Raw genomic sequence first — 16,643 nt, 5'->3', positions numbered from 1 at the left:
AGCGGGAGCCTACGGCTTTGCCACCTGACTGAATAATCTCTCTGCCCATGATGATCCAACCTCTGTGTCTGGGGTTGAGCAGAGGTCTCAGCTTGCAAGCCCAGGCCCAAGCAGAGTTATGAAGTCAACCCAGACTCAGCCTTGCTCTGTGCTGAATCCTGTAAGTTGGGTGGTCACCTTAGGGCTATCCCCACAGTTTCATTGCTGAGAAACCAGCAGCCTGTTGAGCTGAGTCTGTTGTAAAACTTGGGGGGCAGGGGGGGGAGGAAATGTATGAGGTGCTGGTGGTAAGAAGGTGGGACCTCTCTCACTACCTAGAACTCCTCATTACCCACAGAAAATGTGTCTGCCTCGCTAGGGTGCCTGGAGCGCTGGCAGTCCTTAATGGTCCTCAGCACGTGTTTTTCCCAAGTGGAAGACAGCGGAGCCTGGGACGATTGCTGTGGTTCTGTCTCCTATGTACCCAGGCAATGCCGGATACCACTGGGAGTTAGAAACAGGGGTCCCTGGTCTCCTCACCTTCTGCTCCAAGAAGGCAGAGCCCAGGATGAGGGCAGGGAGGGGTCATACTCAGTGGTTGATGAATTACAGTTTGATACTCGGCTCAAACAATGACTGTTTTTCTAAGTACCAACAATAAATAGGAAGTTGTGATCTAAAACATGGTGGTGGGCAGTACATGCTTGTAATCCCAGAAAACCTCTGCAAACACCTGCATAAACGTGCCATATATTTACACAGCCACATAGAAATAAAGTAAAAATAATAAAATAAATCATTAAAAGTTTAATGTCTTCGTGGGTTTATTCTTCAGCATTGGGGCACTTTGCCTAGCAGTAATAAAGCCTTACTTTCAATCTGCAGAACAAAGGACACAATTATATCAGAAAAATATCAAGTCCCAAGGAAAAAATAGGACAAAAGATGTTTAAGACCTTTGTGGGAACTGTTTTAAGAACTGTTAAAATAGGCTGGAGAGATGGCTCAGTGGTTAAGGGCACTTCCAGAGGTCCTGAGTTCAAATCCCAGCAACCACATGGTGGCTTACAACCTTCTGTAATGGGATCTTGGTGCCCTCTTCTGGTGTCTGAAGTGTACCCACAAATAAGTAAAATCTAAGGAGAAGAAGAACGGTTAAGACAACAGAAGGGTTCAAATCAATAGAGTAGAAGGGTGTTTTCAATCTTTGGGAAGACGAGCTATTGGAAAGTCATGCTCATTGCCTACTTGGTCTGTGGGATCACTGCAGCACTGCTCAAAGTCCTGGCAGGTCTTTTGGTAGCATCAGGCAAGGCTGTTTATCAAAGAGAACAGCTTTGAGGGCAGTGAGGTGGCTACAGACAGACTGGTGTGGCTGCTGGGTGGTGCGTTTATAAATTACAACTGCACATCTTCATTTTTATTGCCTTTGACTTAAAACCTAAGGAATGTGGATGTAAGTGAGACACACACCCCTCAGGTGTAAACAACAAAATCAGATAAGTTGGATCAAGGATGTTTCATGGTAGGAGTGAAGGCAGTAAGGACAAGGCTGAGCTTCCAGAGATAGCGGCAGATGATGGAAGCTCATTCTCTGCTTCCCAGGGCCAGAAAATCTTCTGGCAGCAGCTCACATGCCCTCTAGAGTGCTCTGTGTCCGAGCTCTCTCACTCTCTTACTCGCTTCCAAATTAAGCCACTTGCACTGTCTTCAGAGTTGATAAGCAAAATGAACTGTGATCTTCCAGCGCTGCTCCAACAATGAGCAAGCCCAGTCCCTCATGCCCACGCCCAAGGTAACTTTATAACTCTACTCTTACTGCAGTGAGTCTAGTGCCCCCTTTTGGGGTCTTAGTAAAAGGATGTAAAGACAAACTCAAAGGAAGCTTATGACTATTTATTGTTTAGCACTTGGGAGAAAATCCACAGGGCAGGCAAGCTGTAAATCCTAGCAGCTGCTGCGAAGAGGAAGATGAAAGAGAGGGAGTTTAGGGGAAGGAATGCCGTTTTGAGTTAGGGTCCAAAGGAAGCAGGCATGCTGGGTAATGAAGGTCGGCAGGTCGTTGTGTAGGCTTCAAGTAAAAGAGTAAGAATGCCCAGAGAGATGGTGAAAGCATACTCAGGCTCTTGGCCAGTATCTGAAAAAGAGATAAAAGGAGGGGAGAGAGAAGAACATGCTTGGTGCTTAGCTGAGGGCTCAAGTTCAGAGGGCATCCCATTCCATTCTCCTCCTGTGTCCTAGATCAAAGAATTCTATCAGGAACACCCAGCTAGAAATAAAAATATAAACTGTTACATCCAGTACTTCAGGACTACAAAGAGAAACTCCTTGTCTCATAAAACAATCAGAGAAAGAAAGAAACTGTAAGGCCAAAACATAACTGTTCAAAAAGAGGATAAGACATGATCTAGAGGCTCCTGTGAATGACCATGATGCGGAAATCCCTTGTTTCAATCTGATAACAGTTTGATAAAATTTTTATAGTAACACAACAACAACAAATATCACAAATCAAGGTGCTTTTCAAGTACTTTGGTGGGTACATAAGTGGTATGCGAACCTGGAGAAATCTCAGCTATAGGCTTCAGATGCTGTTTGACAGCACCCTTTGCCTCTTGTGTGGTAGAAACTAGTTTTGTATGTTTGAATGTATTTATCTGTTGCAGTAAATATTAAAATGAAGGCTTAACCTTTTATCTTGCGCTTTGTGGGCTTCCGCACCGGGCCATCTGGCACTGCTGGGATCTCTAACTTGGTGGCCTTACATGGCCTCCATGAATTCTGGTGCGGTTCACTCCACCACCCCTGTTGTTTCTGCCCAGAGTGGATACGACCACCCCGGTTTTCACTCACTTCCCCTTGGCATGTTGTGGCAAGCTTTATGTGTTCTGCCACTACACCCTTTGAACTCAATTAAGTAGTCACATCAAAGAACACACCAAACTACTCTGATCCAATAGGTATCATATAATTTGCTAACCAATGATCTTGTGCAATTTCATCCCCATAAAACATTCATAACAACCTTATTTATGAAAAGATGCACCGAGAGAAACAAAAACATCCGCCTCCATCTTCATTCCTCTCGAAATCCCTCTCTCCTCCTCTTCCATTTTCCTAGCCTTTTCTCCACCTATCTCTCCACTGTTCAATCATGTACCCGCCTTAACACTAACCCACACTTATCTAATGGTCATATATAAAGAAGAGCAATGATCGCTATTAAGGAAGCTAAAGATGGCTCAAGATAATTTGGCTCTGATTTTTAAAACTTAATTGTGAGGGCTCTGAGTCATCTTACTTCCTTTGCCTTATAACCAGCCTTTCCTGGACTTATTTGCATCAATACAGAATGTAGAGATTGGTGTCTCTTTTATTATATGAGGGAGAATCCAATTTGTTCTTTTTATAAACAGAAGTCACTTGCTTTTAGGGTATTTGTTGTTAATTTCTCCCAAAAAATTACTGAAAGCCCTTTGCCAATGTTCATTTTATGTTCACAATGAGGTAGTTCCTCAGTTAGTAAGAGGCACATCATTTCTGTTGGATTTATTCCTATTTGATAGGAAGTCCTTTTTCATTTCAAAATCAATTCAGAAATTTTTTCTATATAGGTCTTTAATTTTTTTTACTCTGTGCTAAAATATCTATTCTAAGATATTTTCTTCTCTTTGTATGAGAATACCTGTAGGAGAATGGATAGAAGGCAAAATAACTAAAATCTATACATGCATCTTGTAATTTATTTTCTACCAGAGCCAGTTTTCTTTCAGCCTCAATTGATCATTTTTTGGACTAATTAAGTTTTGTTTATTTTAAATCACCTTGTGAGGTTTGAAAAGAACGTACTTAGCTCTCGAGTAGTTAATCCAATTGTAGACCTTAGTCTATTAATGTTTCCCAACATTTTGGAAAATCACTAAGAGTTCTCAATTGGTCTGTCCTGATTTGTATTTTCTGTGGTCCAGTCTTATGTAGAGCTGTCTTATATCCTAGATAACTAGTAGAATCTCTTTGTATTTTCTCAGGAGCAATTTGTAATCCCCCTGCATGGCAAATTTTTCTAAGGTGAATCAAATTTTATATCTGAATCAGCCAGCAAGATATCTAAATAATAGTAAATTATGGATTGAGGAAATGCTTACAAACTACTTCTAGTGGCTGTGCAAATTACTGGTATGATGGAGGACTATTCATTCTTCCTTATGGTAAGACTCTCCAGTGAAATCTCGTTATTGGGCAACTTCTTTTAAAAATAGGTACTGAGAAAGCAAACCTTTCCCTATTATGCTCATACAAAAGGATTGTGAAAAGTTTTTTTTTTTTTAATTAATCACTTAATAGGCCTTGTTACCTACCTTAGGTAACAAGGGGGGAGGGATGGGAGCCCAGGCTGTGAAGAGCCCATTGGCTGAATAATTTTATTTTTATTTTTTTAGTACATCTTTTTTTGTTAAGGATTTATTTATTATATTTATATGAGTTCACTGTAGCTGTTTTCAGACACACCAGCAAAGGGCATCAGATCTCATTATAGATGGCTGCGAGCCACCATGTGGTTGCTGGGATTTGAACTCAGGACCTCTGGAAGAGCAGTCAATGCTCTTAACCTCTGAGCCATCTCTCCAGCCCCTGAATGATTTTATTAATTGCTCTCGGACCCTGTCAACACCCTCCATTTGCCAGAAATCTTTTTAATGGCAAATACAAAAGAATTTCAAGGGCTGGTGGACTCTTCTATATACTGAGCCTCCAGCTGCTCTTAGACTAGCTGTTCTAGGGTTTGTAACTTTCCTCTTATCATGGGCCATTGCTCTATCTGAACAAGTTTGTCAGTTTACCACTTTAGTGGTAGAGTAGCAGTGGCCCTCCCATATAAAGTTGGATCCTGCTTATGAACATCTGAGAAAGTCTGTAACTGTCTTCAATAACATTTTAAAATTGATTAGGAACATCCCATTTACAGCCTGTTTCTAACATTGGAGGAGGAATGCTGATCTGAGCTTCACGCTGTTGCAATAGATCTCTTCTCCATAGTTTTATAGCTATATTAGACACACATGGCCTTAACTTTTCCATTTGACCTTCCGGTCCTATGCATTTAATCCTTTTTAAACTTTGTTTTACCTGAGACAATGTTCCGATTCCTAGGAGCTGTCTAGGTACCCTTTGAAGTGGCCATGCTGGATTCCAGAAATCTCATGCTATTAAAGTTTGTCCATTAACTCTTCCATCTCAATTCCATCTATCTGTACTTCTAACTTATCATTTATAGGAGTTTGCCAAAATATCTGTGTGGGTTTTTTTGTTTTGTTTTGTTGTATCTTTAGAATTTCTTGTTTTATCTATTGAAGTGGCTCTGCCTCTGTTAAATGGTTTAAGTTTTGAGCAGCTCTGTTTGTCCTATCAGGCTTTGATTTTCTCGTTCTTTTTCAGGACATGGTGGACAGGAAATTAATAGCTCTTTTTTGTAGGGGTGGGCCTTGAGTGAAGCCCCTCAGTCAGTTTTCCAACATTACAGAATTGCCTTGAATATCTTCAGATGAACAACATTCATGAGTCTTGTGTCCATTTCTTCCACATCCTCTACATTTCACAGGAAACTTTCTCCCTGAATTATTATTATAAAGGTAGTTCTCCTTAGGAACTGTTTGTTTACAGTCCTTTTGAGAATGACCTGGTCTTTCTGAACCACAGCAATGAGCATTTTGTGTTTTTATATCTCCCATAATTGTCTGACCAACCACAACTGTATTGTGAGCATTTGTTTCTTTATCCACAGTAGTTTTAATCCCTTCACAAAAAGGTGCAGATCTGGCCCTTAAAGGTGTAAGAGACTTTTTTGCATTCAACATTAGCATATTCAAAAGCTAGAGATTCAATTTAAATTTCTCTAGGAGATGGATCTGATATTGTTCTGTTCACTGCTGTATTTTATCTTTGTAATTAGTCTGAAAAAGATTCACTTGAACCCTGGATTATCTTTGCAAATGGTTCAGCTCATCATTATTGTTCAAGATTGTCCCAAACCTTTGAGGCTGTTGTAGGACATTGTTCTAAGACAGCATCCTCAAGAGTAATCTGTACTTTCAATTCAGAATTCAGACTTCACCTAGTCACTGAACCTTGACAATATCTGTGCTGCTAGTCCTATTTCATTGTTCCATGATTGAAGCCTCATCTTCCCACCAAGCTAGACATTGTAATCAAGGACCAGACTTTGAGATGGCTGTCATAAACTCTCTCCAAGCTTTTGGAATTATGTGATTTTGTGAGGCCCCATTATTAAGTATCTTTCTGACATATGGTGAATGTAAGCTATAGGTCATAACTAATTCCTTAAATCCTTTAATCTCTTGTAGATTGCCACCCAAATTCTTCATAACCCCGAATTTCTCTCAGCACCTTCTAATTCCCTTATTAAGGCTGAGAAAATCATTTTAGGATTTTTAACTGTCTTTTTTTCAGTCTTGTTACAAGGTGGTGCTGTAGGTTCTGGCCTTCTTGTCTCTCTAACTTAGTATCTTCCTCGATTTTATTGATATAATTTTCTTCTAAAGTTTGTCTCTACTTTCCATCTTTTTCTTTTCATGGTTCTTTATCACCTTAGTATCTTTTTCATTCTTATTTATAAATGTTTCTAATTCTTCTTTATTTTACGGCTTGTCTTTATCTTTCATTTTTCTCCCTTTCTTATACCTCTACCATCTTAGTATCTTCCTCGTTTTTATTTATAATGTTTTTAAATTTTCTTCTAAGTTTTATCTTCTATTTTTTATCTTTCTCTTTTTCTGTCTGTCTCTCTAAAAGCCCTCATCTTTGAGAAGGCATAAGAAATCATCTTGGCTATCAGGATTAAAATGAGGATTGCCATTGTGATAGTAATAATAATTGGTCAGTTCCAATTTGGTCATAAGTTTACAAACTTTTTCTCTTTTGTCTCTACCCTTAAACCATTTAGAATTGCAGTGTATAAAGTTCAAAAGTATCTTTTTCATTGTTACTTATAAACTTTTTCTAATTCTTTATTTTAAAGCTTTTCTGCAAAAAGATATTGTGTCATTGTGCCTCTTGTCTTTAGGTGCCTTATTTCTTTAAATTTATCTTTCTAAGGACTTCGTTTTACCAAGTTTAAACTATTTTTCTGTGATTATTTATACGCAATTTCTTTTCTATTCTATAGTTTTCAAACTTAATACGTTACCAGTTCAAAGTTTGGGACTTTTCGGTTCCCACTGCAACTCCTGGAAACTCCACAGGCTCCTCTGGACACTATGCATGTATGGTGGCTAACTCTGCCCCCTTAGCTCAGTCTAACAGGCTGCTGTTGCTGGTCCACTAAAGCTCTGGCCCCTTCAGGTCTATCTCTTTCTTTGGGTGTTTGTAGGCTTTTCCTACATGGCCCCTGAATTGGTCTGTCTAGCTCTCTAGCATGCTTAGGGTTAGCTCACAGGCCTCTTCTCACTCTCTTAAAGAGATTTAGCCCCCTGCCTGGCTCTCTCTGGAAAGTGTTTGTTTCCTGCCTTCTATCCTACATTTTTTCCCTCAGGCTTAGATTTTTTTTTTTGCTTAAAATGTTTTTTAATATTTTACGCACAGATGAATGTCAGAGGACAGTTTTCAGGAATTGGTTCCAAATTTTGCTTTTTATTGTAAATGGTTTATGTCCTGGCCAGTTTTTTTTCTTTTTTGTCAATTTGACCCAATCTATCTAGGGTAGTTTTGGGAGAGGAAACTTCAATTGAGAAAATGGCCAATCTAAAAGGCATGTAAGTAAGCCTGTGGGGGTATTTTCCTACCCTTAATGAATGATTAATTCTTGAGGGCCCAGCCCGTTGTAGGTGGTGTCACTCTTCTCTCTGGGCAGGTAGTCTTGAATGGTCTTTTATAAGAATGATGGCTGAGCAAGCCACTGAGAGCAAACCAGTAAGCAGCACTCTTCCATAGTTTCTGCTTCAGTTCTTGCTCCCTGGGTCCTGTTTTAAGTTTCTGTCTTGATGTCCAATGATGGAGTATGATCTGTTCATTGTAGGGTGAAGTAAATTCTTTCCAAGTTGCTTTTGGTCATGTTTTATCATAGCAATAGAAACCCAGCCAATGCAGAAATTGGTACTGAAAGACCCCCGCTTAGCAACAGTAAATGCCATTTCTGTAAGGCTGTGCACACACGGGGCAGGCTAGGTCAGGGTCCCAGGTGGCCAAGCAAGATACCGGTGGGCGGCCAGCTTGCAATAGACAAAGAAAGGGAGACACTCAGACAAGCCCAGCTTTCAGATAAGCTGCAGTCCCCGACTAGCACCTGGAGTTGCCTCCTTAAAGCCATATTTCTGCCATAGTTCCCACACTTAGATAAGCCCAAGGCAACTATTCTCGGGAGCCGCAGCCCCAGCTGGGATCAGGAGCTGTTTCCTTGGAGCCATGTCCTTGGGCTCACTCCCTGGCCACATCTAAACTAACCAATTAAAACCCTGTTGTTATGCTTCTGCTTCTGTACCTTGCTTCTGCCCCCCAAGCCCTATAAAAAGGGGACTGCCCCTTTGTCCGGCGCGCAAGTCCTCTGAGAGACTGTGTGCCCACAGGTACCTGTGTAAATAAACCTCTTGCTACTTGCATCCGAAGTGAGTGGTCTCGCTGTTCCTTGGGACGGGTCTCTTCAGATGGAAGATACCCTCTGGGGGTCTTTCATTTGGTGCGTTGGCCGGGAAACTGAGACCCCCTACCCAGGGACCACCGACCCACTATCGGGAGGTAAGCTGGCCAGCCCTTGTTTGTGTCTGATTGTTTGTTTAAATGTCTGCGCAGTGAATTCTGTATTTTCAGTACTTGGCGCCAAGTAATCAGGTAATCAGTATTAGTATCTGAATCAGTATCAGTATCTGGCGGACTTGGAAGGAGCTGACGAGCTCGGACTTCCCCTCTGCAGCCCTGGAAGACGTTCCACGGGCATCTGTCTGGTTCCACTGTATGTGGAACTTCTGGGAGACGAGGGATCCAGATCTGGACCCTCATCTGTATGGTCTCCGTTTGACACTTTTGTTAGGACTTGGCCCCGGGGCCGCGCAGCGCGTTTTGTGTTGATCTGTTTTTGTCTCTTGTTTGTTTGTTCCGTATTTGTTGTTACCTTGTTTGAAACTATGGGGCAGGCTGTCACTACCCCCTTGAGCCTTACCCTGCAGCACTGAAAGGATGTTCGAGACACCGCCCATAACCTCTCGGTAAAAATACGAAAGGGAGAGTGGCCCACGTTTGGCGTAGGATGGCCGCGGGACGGCACCTTTAACCTTGATATTATTTCCCAGGTAAAGGCCAAGATCATGGGTCCAGGTCCCCATGGTCACCCGGACCAAGTACCTGACATCGCCACCTGGGAATATCTTGCCTTACACCCACCTGCGTGGGTTAAGCCTTTTGTCTCTCCTAAGTCCCCTCCTTCCCTGTCCTCTCCGACTCTGCACTCTCCCCTCCAACCGGTCTCTGCCCCCGCTTTACCCTCCCAGTCTTCCCTTGATCCGACCAGACTGGGACTTCACCACGGTTGGAAGGCCGTTGTCTTACAGGAAGGACCGGGATCGCACCCCGGAGGAGTTCATGGGGAATAGGTTTGCATGCAGAGAAGAGGCTGCACGGGGAGGGAATGAGTGCAGGGAGAGTGCAGAGAGCGGTAAGACCCGCCTGGGGCCGAGACAGAGCCCCCCCCCAAAAAAAAGGTTGGTGGCTGTAGCAAATCTGCCTGCAGTTGCTAAGCTGCAGTGACCATGTACGTGGTGAGAGTGTAGTGGGGCCTGCAGGCAGGGGAAAAGAGGCCAGCAAGGCCCATGCCTCCGGAGCAGCTCGGTGCTGAGGCTCACTGAGGGGGCGGCACCACTGGCCCCCAGCAACCCTGAGAGGCCGCTCCCACCATAGCGGCCTGAGTAGTGCTGGATGAGTTCAAGGCGCCCACCGAGAAGGTGGCGCTGCTGGAGCAGAGCCGCGGGTACATTGAGAAGCTGGAGCTGAAGGCAAAAGAGCGACTGCCCGCTATGCCAGAAAACTTTGACCCTGAGAATGCCAGATACTCCTCCGATTGCAGGCTGGGGTGCACGGAGGTGGCAATGGTAGTGGGGCAGGGCTACGTGGCTGGCAGGCTTGGGGCTGGTCCAATGGAGTCCGCTTAGAGGCAGGAGAAAGGGAGTGACTGACAGTCTATTGCTGGGGCTCTCTGGTGGCAGGTCTTTAAGGGGCCGCAATTTGGCTTAGATAAGAAAAACTGAGAAAAAAAATACGTGTCTGGTCATGGAGATAGCAAAAGACACTGAGTGTACGAAGAAAAAAAATAGACAAATGAGAGAGGCTGAGAACCAGCCCCCGCCCATATGGAGCTAAAAGTCCAGGCCAGCAGTGCATCAGTACCCCATGTTAAAAGAGGCACGAGACGAGATCAAGACACTCATCATTCGGTTACTCCAACAACTTCGTAAGTGTCCATCAGCTTAAAGTGTGCCTCTCCTACTGGTGTGAAAAGACAGTTCAAGATCTCTGAGAGGTAAACAAATTGGTGTAACCTCTTTGATTGAGTCTATTTTAGTTACCCATCAGCCCACCTGAGACGATTGCCAACAGTTACTGCAGGCACTCCTGACTTCTGATGAGAGACAAAAGGTCCTCTCAGAGGCCCGCAAAAATGTTCCAGGAGATGATGGCCGTCCCACTCAACTACCTAGAGAGGTCGATGCAGCTTTTCCCTTGATCCGACCAGACTGGGACTACCGCACGCCTGCAGGTAGCGGAAGCCTACGTCTTTATCGCCAGTTGCTTATGGCAGGTCTCCGAGGGGCAGGTAAGCGCCCCACTAATTTGGCCCAGGTTAAGCAAGTACTGCAGGGATCAGATGAGCCACCTTCAGTGTTTCTAGAAAAGCTTAAAGAGGCCTACAGGAGATATACTCCCTATGACCCAGAGGATCCAGGGCAGCAGACTGGCGTGTCGATGTCATTCATTTGGCAATCGGCCCCAGACATTAGAGTAAAGTTGCAGAGACTGGACAATCTGCAGAGATTCTCAGTGCAGGATTTGCTTAAAGAGGCAGAGAAAATCTTTAACAAGAGGGAGACTCCAAAAAAAAAAAAAAAAAAAAAAAAAAAGAAAAGATAGAGCATGTAGAAAAAGAGATGAGAGAGACAAGAAAAAAATAGGGACCTGAGTAAGTTGCTAGTCACCGCCATGCAGAAGACAGAAAGAAAGAGAGATAGGAGAGATGAGAGGAGCCAACCCAAACTAGACAAAGACCAATGCGCCTACTGCAAAGAGAAGAGACATTGGGCCAGAGAATGCCCTAACAAGAAGCCCCGGGAACCCCAGAAGCAGTGACCCCAGACTTCCCTCCTGGCGCTAGATGAAGACTAGGGAGGTCAGGGCCAGGAGCCCCCCCCCCCCCGAGCCCAGGATAACTCTCCAAGTCGGGGGGCAACCTGTCACCTTTCTGGTAGACACCGGAGCCCAGCATTCAGTTCTTACCAAGACCCCAGGCCCATTAAGTCCTCGAACAGCCTGGGTCCAGGGGGCTACCGGCAGTAAGAGCTACCGATGGACTACTGATCGCCGAGTAGAGCTGGCCACTGGGCAGGACGAATATTGCCTCCATGAACCTGAAGCCACCAAGGAAAACTCACTCAAACCCTGATCTTCAGGACTGGGTAAGCAAGTACCCCCAAGCTTGGGCTAAGACTGGGGGCATGGGACTGGCCAAACAGCAGCCACCATTGATGATATCTCTAAAGGCCACAGCCACCCCAGTATCTATCAAACAGTACCCCATGTCTCAGGAAGCTTACCAAGGAATAAGGCCCCATATCAAAAGACTCTTAGATCAGGGGATCCTGATCCCCTGCCGGTCACCTTAGAATCTTTGCCTTTAAATGAAAGGATCCTGAAATGGGGCTGTCGGGACAGCTGACTTGGACCCGCTTACCCCAGGGGCTCAAAAATAGTCCCACTTTGTTTGATAAGGCTCTACACAGAGACCTGGCCGACTTCAGAGTCCAACACCCGACATTGATCCTACTGCAGTACTCATTATCAGGCCCTCCTGCTTAATGCAGACAGGGTGCAGTTCGGGCCCGTTGTAGCCCTAAACCCGGCAACTCTACTCCCCCTCCCTGGAGGAGCAGAGCCCCACGACTGCCAACAGATTCTAGCAGAAGTGCATGGAACCAGACCAGACATCACGGACCAACCAATGACATCACCTGGTACACGGATGGCAGCAGTTACCTTGTCAACGGAGAACGGAAGGCTGGAGCAGCTATCACCACCTCAGACCAGGTAGTATGATCAAGTGCCCTCCCAGCAGGGACTTCTGCACAACGCGCCGAACTAATAGCCCTGACCCAGGCACTCCGGATGGCAAAAGGTAAGAGACTCAATGTCTACACTGACAGCCTTTATGCCTTTGCCACGGCCCACATACACAGAGAAATATGCCGGAGGAGGGGGCTACTCACGTCAGAAGGCAGAGAAATTAAAAATAAGACTGAGATCTTAGACCTCCTAGAGGCCCTCTATATGCCAAAAACACTGAGTATTATGCACTGCCCTGGCCATCAAAAAGGCAATGATCCCATAGCAAAGGAAAATCGCCTGGCAGATGCCACAGCTCGGGAGGCAGCCATGGAAACAGTCGCCCAGGCCCTCCAAGAAAGAGTGAGCCCTGACGATCCCAGACCTATCCCATGGAAATATCGCCAAGAAGATGTCCACATGCTAAAGAAAATGAGGGCCTCCTATGACCCGTCACTACAATGCTGGGTCTATGAGGAGAAGCCTGTAATTCCTAAAAGCTTGACTTTTAAACTCATCTCTCATTTACACAAACTGACCCATCTAAGTCCTAAAAAGATGCGAGAACTGTTAGACTGAGAAGAAGGGGGTCCCTACCTCTTAAACAAGAGAAGAGCCCTCCAACGAGTGGCTGAAAAATGTCAGGCATGTGCTCAAGTCAACCCTGGAAAAGCCAAAATAAGACCTGGAATAAGGCCCCGCGGGCACCGGCCCGGTGCTCACTGGGAACTGGACTTTACAGAAGACACCTTTTCAGGATGGGTAGAGGCCTTCCCAACAAAAACTAAAACTGCCAGGACGGTGGCCAAGAAACTGCTAAAAGAAATCCTGCCCCGGTTTGGGGTACCACAGGTATTGGGTTCTGATAACGGGCCTGCTTTCATCTCCCAGGTAAGTCAGGCGGTGGCTAGGATACTGGGAATTAATTGGAAACTTCATTGTGTTTATAGACCCCAGAGTTCAGAACAGGTAGAACGGATAAATAAAACTAGCAAGGAGACCATAACCAAATTATCGCTTGCAACTGGCTCTAAAGACTGGGTTCTCCTCCTACCCTTGGCTCTATACAGAGCCCAAAACACCCCGGGGCCCCACGGGCTGACCCCGGTTGAAATTGTCTTTGGGGCACCTACGCCCTTGACCAATATGCTGGGATATAAACTGCCCTCGGGTGCTAACCCCCCTTCTCTAGAAGCTCACTTACAGGCCCTCCAGATTGTGCAGAAAGAGATCTGGAAGCCCCTGGCTGCTGCCTACCAAACCCAGCATAAAGTAGGAGCCCCCCACCTTTTCGAGATTGGAGACTCCGTGTGGGTACGACGGCATCAGACCAAGAACCTCGAACCCCTCTGAAAGGGACCCTACACCGTACTGCTCACCACACCCACAGCCCTCAAGGTCGACGGAATCGCGCTTAGATCCATGCTTCCCATGTAAAAAAGGCAACTTCTGGTAAAAAAGACTTCTAATCAGCCATGGCGAGTACACCAGACTTCCAATCCCCTGAAACTCAAACTCTCCCGGGACTGATACTTGTCCTGTGCTTAAGTCAGACAATTGCTATAGACCCCAAAGATAGCCCCCATCTAGTCTTTGATGTCACTTGGACAGTCTCCAACCTGATGACCGGCCAGGTAGCTAACTCCACCACTGTCCGGGGGGCCCTGGGAGAAGCTTTTCCCACCCTGCATCTAGACCTTTGTGATTTGGTAGGCACAGACTGGGACCCCTCACCTCAGGAACCCTTTCCAGGCTATGGGTGTAAACACCATAGAGAGAGAGTAAAAACCCGAGGGCTGGGGATTTACGTATGCCCTGGTCACAAAGCAAAGCCCGAATGCGGGGGTCCAGGGGACAGATACTGTGCTAGTTGGGGGTGTAAAACCACAGGAGACAGACTAATCAATCTAGTACAGGGGGCGTACTTTGCCCTCAACTTTTCAGACCCTAAAAAGACACAAAAATGTTGGCTATGCCTGGTATCCAGCCCCCTTATTATAAAAGAGTAGCAGTCTCAGGAAATTATATTAACTCCACCACTACTCCTAAAAGCTGCACTTCTATTCCTAGTCATAAGTTGACTTTGTCTGAAGTATCGGGGCATGGGCTTTGTATAGGGACGGTACCCTCTACCCACAAAGCTCTTTGTAACAGTATCCAAGGTGTCTCAGCTAAAAACTATTACCTAGCCGCCCCCCAGGGCACCTACTGGGCATGTAATACAGGACTAACCCCCTGTGTATCTGCTGCGATATTTAACCAAACATCAGAGTTTTGCGTTTAGGTAGAGCTATGGCCCAAGGTAACTTATCACAACCCAGATTGTGTCTACGTTTTTTTTTTTTTTTTTTAAACGGACCCGGTTCAAAAGAGAGCCAATTACTCTAACCTTAGCTCTCCTACTAAGAGGTATTACTGTTAAAAAAATGGCAGCGGGTATCGAAACTGGCACCGCTACACTCTTAGAAAACAATCACATGGGGCAATTACAGGCGACCATGCATAATAATATCAAAGCTCTAGAAGAGTCAGTGGCAGCACTAGAACAGAGTCTTACTTCCTTGTCAGAAATAGTCTTACAAAATAAAAGAGGACTAAAAAAAAATATTTTGTTCCAAGAGAGAGGTTTGTGTGCCGCTCTAAAAAAAAAAAAAAAAAAAAATTGATGTTTCTATGCAGACAAGACAAGATTGGTCCGAGATAGCATGGCCAAACTCAGGGAACGACTAGCCCAGAGGCAAAAACTGTTTGAGAGCAATCAGGGGTGGTTCAGAAGTTGGTTTTCTAAGTCCCCCTGGTTGACCACCCTGCTCTCCTCCCTGATGGGACTCATAGAGATCTTACTCATGATTCTGACATTTGGGCCCTGCATCATCAACAGACTCCTGCAATTTGTTAAGAAAAGAATTTCCGTTGTCCAGGCACTGGCCCTGACTGAACAGCACTGCCAAAGATTACAACAGCAGGATACAGAGGTACCCTGATGCAAAATAAGTAAAAGATTTCCCTTAATGCAGAAGAGAAAATGGGGGAATGAAAGACCCCCCACTTAGCAACAGTAAATGCCATGTCTGTAAGGCTGTGCACACACGGAGCAGGCTAGGTCAGGGTCCCAGGTGGCCAAGCAAGATACCGGTGGGCGGCCAGCTAGCAATAGACAAAGAAAGGGAGACACTAAGACAAGCCCAGCTTTCAGATAAGCTGCAGCCCCCGACTAGCACCTGGAGTTGCCTCCTTAAAGCCATATTTCTGCCATAGTTCCCACACTTAGATAAGCCCAAGGCAACTATTCTCGGGAGCCGCAGCCCCAGCTGGGATCAGGAGCTGTTTCCTTGGAGCCATGTCCTTGGGCTCACTCCCTGGCCACATCTAAACTAACCAATTAAAACCCTGTTGCTATGCTTCTGCTTCTGTACCTTGCTTCTGCCCCCCAAGCCCTATAAAAAGGGGACTTCCCCTTTGTCCGGCACGCAAGTCCTCCGAGAGACTGTGTGCCCACAGGTACCTGTGTAAATAAACCTCTTGCTACTTGCATCCGAAGTGAGTGGTCTCGCTGTTCCTTGGGACGGGTCTCTTCAGACGGAAGATACCCTCCGGGGGTCTTTCAGTACCAAGTACTGGGATATTGCTGTGACAGACCTGATCATTTGTTTGGCTAAGATTGTGGTGGCATTTGAACTTTGGACTGGAAAAGCTGTTGGAGGTTCATCTCTGTGGGCTATTCTGTGGGAGCTTGGAAGGTGAGAATGTCAAGAGCAGTGAAGATGCTGGAAGCCTGGCTTGTGAGGTTTCAGAGGTAGGCAGGGACTAGTGAGACTCTCTGTGTGTCGTTTTGAACTAAGGCTCTGTGGTTCTGGTTAGTGAGGGCTGAAGAACTGAGTGTGAATAACAAGAGGCCAGAGCCAGTAAATCAGTTTGCTGGGACAATTGATGCTAGTTAGGTGGAGCTGAAGAGTCAGCTGTCATGAAGACAAAATCAGTGTAGGGACACAGTGGCTCCTGTTTTTAATCCCAGCACTCAGGAGTCAGACAGAGGCAGGAGGATCTATGTGAGTTGGAGTTCAGCCTGATCTACATAGATCCAGGACAGCCAGGACTGCATAGAGAGACCTTGTCTCAAAAAATGCACTCACTGCTCACAGACACACACAGACACAGACAGACAGACAAACAGACACACACACACACACACAAAGACGTGGGGGGGGGGGTAAGAGGGAGGGAGAGAGGGAGGTAAAAAGAGAGGAGCACAGCATTATTGTGGTGAAATTTTGTTAGCATTTCTTCAAGGTTAACATTCCTTGTGATGGCAGATGAACCCAGTAATGTATAGGAGTTTCCCAGGTAGT

This window comes from Micromys minutus (assembly GCF_963924665.1).
Source record: "Micromys minutus genome assembly, chromosome: 10".
Lineage (NCBI taxonomy): Eukaryota > Metazoa > Chordata > Mammalia > Rodentia > Muridae > Micromys > Micromys minutus.
This window is presented reverse-complemented; position numbering follows the sequence as displayed.